Raw genomic sequence first — 5,429 nt, forward strand, 5'->3', positions numbered from 1 at the left:
GTCTCTTGCTCCTCGAGCAGTTTTCTGCTCCGGCTTCTAGTCCCTCGGAACCATCGCACGTTTCCTTCTCGTCCGCCGGTGTACTCTTCCGCAGCACCTCGTCCCTCGGACGCACCTCATGCCGTCCTTCTCGTTGGCTGCGTCTTCCGCTCGACTACTTGTGCTCCTAAGCTCCTGCACACTTAGACACAAGGTTAGAAACATACAGGACCTAACTTAACTTGTTGATCACACCAAAACCACCTTGAGGTTCCAACAATCTCCCCCTTTTTGGTGTGAGCAACCCAAGTTAAGCTAGGGTAAAAATAGACATAAAATAAACTTAACTAAATTTGTAATTTAAGTGCAAAAAATAAAACAAGTTAATATTTTGGTCTGCCTCCCTCTAAACTTATACTAATCCTTCTCCCCCTTTGATCACAAACAAAATGGGGTTTCTAAAAAAAAATCTAAGGGTTAAAGACTTAGAAAATTTTGAGATCCTTAAAAATTTGCAATAATTTTCACATAAAGAGTCTCTGAAAAAAAAACTTAAGTAAAATTTTCTAAGTGAAATTATATAAAAAAAATTCTAACTTAGACATTTTTTGCAAAAACATTAAAAAAAATTCTAAAAAATTTTAAGTAGAAAATTTCAATTTCATAACAACCTTTAACTTAAAAAGTATCTTCTGAGAATTTTTCTAAGTATTAAAGAGAATTTTCTAAGAGAAAAAATACCAAAAAAAATATTTTTGAAAAAATATTTTCTTAAATCTTTAAAAAATTTTCTAAGTGAATTTCATGTAAAAGTATTTTTCTAAGTATAAAAATATTAAAAAAATATTTGAAAAAAACTTGAAAGCATTAATTAATTCTATTTTTAATGCTTTGACAGAAAGTTAATTAAACATTTATTTAAGTATTTTGGCTTCCAGGTCATGGCGAGGTACTAGGCCTTCTTGGTTATTGAAGCAACAACCACTTCCTTAGACAAAGCCTCATAGAGAAATTCATTGTTTAATTTTCTCACTGAAAGCACTAATTTTTAATATTTAGACTAAGCAAGATTTAGGAACCCAATAAAGGTTCCAGCCTACTGGATTAACTAAAAGATTTTTAGGGATATATTTTCTTGAAATATTCCTAATTTGTCCTGGATGATATCTATAATACCAATTTAAATTTTTAAATTTTCTAAAATTAGATGAGCATGCATAGTTTTTCAAGTTGTCTATTTGATTTTTCAAATTTTGATTTTCTAATTGTAATTTTTCATTTTCTAATTTTGATTTATCTAATTCTTCTAAAGGGCAGGATTTAGCTAAAATTATTTTTAGATTTTTTATTTCTTTTTCTAATTTACAGCAGTCTTTAGTTAATAATTTAACAAACTTAAAAAGTTTATCGGGAGGAAGAGAACGTACCTGACTTACCTTGTTGAGTTCGTTGTCCGTGTCTCCCCCTGAATTGCTGCTTTCTTCGGACGAAGCTCCCCCTTCATCGATGCTCTCAGTGCTCATCTCAGAAGAGCTTGAATCGCAGTCGTCGTCTTGATGACTCGCCATCAGTACGAGTCCAGAGAATGCCTCGACTTCCGATTCGGACGACGTATCATCCCACGTCGCCTTTAGGGCCTTTCGCTTTTGGATAGACTTCTTACCCTTCTCCTTGTCCTTGTTCTTCAGCTTGGGGCAGTTGTCCTTGACGTTCCCTTCTTCGTCGCAATGGTAGCAACGGATCGTCCTTTTCTTCTTCCCCTGCGGATGGTTAGTAGATCTGGATTTACAAAGTTTCTTAAATCTTCTTACCATCATTACCATTTCCTCGTCGTCGAGAGAAGATTCTGACTCTAGTTCGTCTCTCGAAGCTTTGAGGGCGACGTTGTTCTTGGGCTTCTTCATTCTTGCACATCTTGACTCATGCACTTCAAATATTGAAAAGAATTCTTCTAACAATTTTTTTTCCAAATCTTTAGAAATGTAAAAGACATCTACTAATGATGCCCATTTGGTATTTCTAGGAAAGGAATTCAGTGCGTACCTGAGCAAATCTTGGTTACTTACCTTTTCTCTGAGATTCGAAAGTCCGGTAATAAGTTCTTTTATTCTCGAGTGCAGATGCGCGATTGACTCGTCTTCCCCAAGTCGCAGGCTGGTGAGCTGATTGCGAAGCAGATCTCTTCTGGCGAGCTTGGCTTCGGACGCCCCTTCGTGCAGCTCGAGGAACTTCTCCCAAAGTTCCTTTGCCGAGTCGTAGTGCCCGATCCTGTTGACTTCTTGAGGTGGAAGAATGCTTAGCAGATGGTATTCTTCTTTACCGTTCGCCACGAATTCAGCCTGCTCCTTTTTTGTCCATTGACATTTTTCCTTACCTTCTGGAGCTACAAAGCCAGATTCCATTGTTAAAGTTAATTCAAAGTCTATTGTAAAAAAAAATACCTGCATCAGATTCTTCCAGGTAGCGAAATCTCCTTCGTATTTCGGCGGGTGGATGCTTGGTTCGGCCATTATCTTTGCTTCGATTGGAGGTTAGTCCTCCTGAAGCGTCTTAGCTCTGATACCACTTGTAGGACCGTTGGGCTGGCTAGAAGGGGGGGTTGAATAGCCCTATAAAAAATAAACAAAAACCCTTCCCAACTTTTCAAACTAACACTTGTAAAATAAAGTAAAGCAGTAAATTAAAAGCAGAAAAGAAAGAGGCACAATTGTTTACTTGGTTACAACCGGGGAGGTTGTTAATCCAAGGAAAGGATGAAGCGCACTATCAATCTCCTTCAGGCGGAGAAGCCTCTTACAGCGTTGAAGCACAAAAAGAGAAGCTAATCTAAACAGTGGAAAGCGCACAAGCGTTGTTACAATTTCTGAACTGATGAAAAGCTTCTGGACCAAGGCTATATTTATAGCCTTGGTCGGGGCGCCTGGAAGGGTTCCGGGCGCCTCGAAGCCAAAAGTCAATAATGGTTAACTTTTTTGTCCGAGACCTCTGCTCCGGTTCGGTTCGCTTGGGTGATCTCTGCCATCCGGAAAGGGCTCACCCGAACCCAGGTTCTGGTCTTCTCGAGCAGGCTTCTCTCCGGCTTCTCGTCCCTCAGAATCTCCGCGTGTTTCCTTCTCATCCGCTAGCGTACTCATCCGCAGTCTTCGTCCCTCGGTCGCACCCCGTGTTGACCTTCTCGCTAGCTGCGTCTCTTGCTCCTTGAGCAGTCTTCCGCTCCGGCTTCTAGTCCCTCGGAGCCACCGCACGCTTCCTTCTCGTCCGCTGGTGTACTCTTCCGCTGCACCTTGTCGCTCGGACGCACCGCGTGCCGTCCTTCTTGCTAGCTGCGTTTTCCGCTCAACTACCTGTGCTCCTAAGTTCCTGCAAACTTAGACATAAGGTTAGAAACACACAGGACCTAACTTAACTTGTTGATCACACCAAAACCACCTTGGGGTTCCAACATTTCAGTCCTAGGTTGTTGTCTATTGCAAGAGAGAACCGACAACCTTCTACAAATGACGGACAATTGAGGGATAAGATTTGGTAGATCATTACATTGAATAACATTACAAAGAAACCAAAACTCCTAGAACATACCCTTATCATTGCCCTTATTCTTATTTCTTATCCTTTCATTTCTTTGTTTACTTTTCATAGTTACACTTAGATTCTGTCAACCCATTGATTAGTTATTTAGCTAACTCGCATTGAGACATCTTTAATGCTTATTCCAATCCTTGTGGATACGATATCTTTTATTATTACTTACGACATTTCCGTATACTTGCGGAGGTCAACAAGTTTTTGGCGTCATTGCCGGAGACTGCGCTATAACATTAGAGATTATGAATTGAGTTAGACTAAACATAACATAACTTTTCTTTACATTAGCATATTTGTAACTAATCTTTAGAATTCTGTTTTCATAATTTTTGCATATCTTTCTACTTCTTGGCAATTCATTTTGTTGTAATTCTTATTCTAACTTTGCAATCTTGATTTCTAGCATCCTAGTCTATCTTTTCTCTATTTTTCTTTCGATCTAACTTTTCTTTTTCTCTCTACTTTTCTTTTGTAAACATATCTTGCAATATGGTTCTTGTGTATGAGAAGATCAAACTTCGTAAAGGTATCAAGAATAACAAGAACTTATAAACACATTTGTTGATTAACATATAAATTATTCTAGACATATTTCTTTTCCCTTTTGTCTTTTCTTTCTTATTTTCATTATGCACTTTATTTCTTGCAATTTAAATTTTACATTTTCTTTCTTGCTTTTTCATATTGCATTTTATTTCTTGTTTTTGATTCTTGAACATCCATGAGTACTAACATGTCAAGCAGGCTCATGAGAAATTTTTCTACACCTTTTTCTGCAAGATTTTTATCTCTTATTGTGCAACCTTAAATTGAAGTAGAAAGTTTCTAACTAGATCCAAAGTTAATTTTTATGATACAAAACCACAAATTTGGAGGAGAAGTATCAGAAAGTCCTTATCTGCATCTTGAAACATTTTTAGAGATTTGTGATATGATGAAATGTGAAGGAGTGTCAGCAGATGCAATTCGATTGATGACATTTCCTTTTAGTATCAAAGATAAAGCAAGGACTTGGTTATATTCTCTTCGTCCTCAAAGCATCACAAGTTGAGAACAATTGGAGAAGCAATTTCTGAATCATTTTTTCCCTCTAAGCAGAACAGTGTATATGAGGAATTACATAACAAATTTTGCTCAGTCATATGGAGAATCATTATTTGAAGCATGGGATAGATTCAAGAGTCTTCAAAGACAGTGCCATCATCATGGTTTTGAAAAATGGTTGATTCTGCACATATTCTATGGGGGAATTTCTTTTTCAGACAAGAGTATATTGGATTCATCTGCTGGAGGTTCTTTTATGGATAAAAGTGTAGATGAAGCATATGCATTAATTGATCAAGTGACATTGAACCTCCATGAATGGTCGAACATAAGTTGGATGAATTCTCCTTCAAACATTCAAGAAGTGCAAGCCATAAATGTTATAGAGCCTGTCAAACAAATTGTAACTCAACCATCTATGAGTCTTGAAAATCACAAGTCACAGAACAGGGAGTTCAAACATTTGGGGGCAAAGATTGAAAGTATTGTTTCAAAATGATTTAAAGAAGATCCCCCTCCTTCGCAGACAAGATCTAGTGAAAAGTGTGATGATGTTGGGTTGAGAATTGGAAAAAATCATGAAGAACTTCTGAAGAAGGACATGTTTAGAATTGAGGAGAAGAATAATAGAATATCACAAGAACTTAATTCCATTTCTCCAGGAAGTTCCCAAAGGCCACAAGTACCTTTCCCTCAACGATTGATCACACCAACACTAGATAAGCAAGATGAACCTCCTCCAAAATCTCAAAGGGAATTTGGAAAAAAGGAAGTTAAATCTTTCCCAGGACCTTCACTAAGGGTTCCTTTTCCACAAAGGT

The 5,429-nt window shown here is 37.7% G+C and overlaps 1 non-coding gene across 1 annotated transcript; it reads right to left on the reverse strand.

Moving 5' to 3' along the window:
* Window positions 1-4,670: 4,670 nt before the first annotated feature.
* Window positions 4,671-4,776, reverse strand: LOC122049792. The gene has a single exon (XR_006131049.1). It is a non-coding gene; the product is annotated as a small nucleolar RNA R71 (small nucleolar RNA).
* Window positions 4,777-5,429: the final 653 nt, after the last annotated feature.

The sequence above is a fragment of the Zingiber officinale genome, chromosome 2B, assembly GCF_018446385.1.
Source record: "Zingiber officinale cultivar Zhangliang chromosome 2B, Zo_v1.1, whole genome shotgun sequence".
Classification (NCBI taxonomy): domain Eukaryota; kingdom Viridiplantae; phylum Streptophyta; class Magnoliopsida; order Zingiberales; family Zingiberaceae; genus Zingiber; species Zingiber officinale.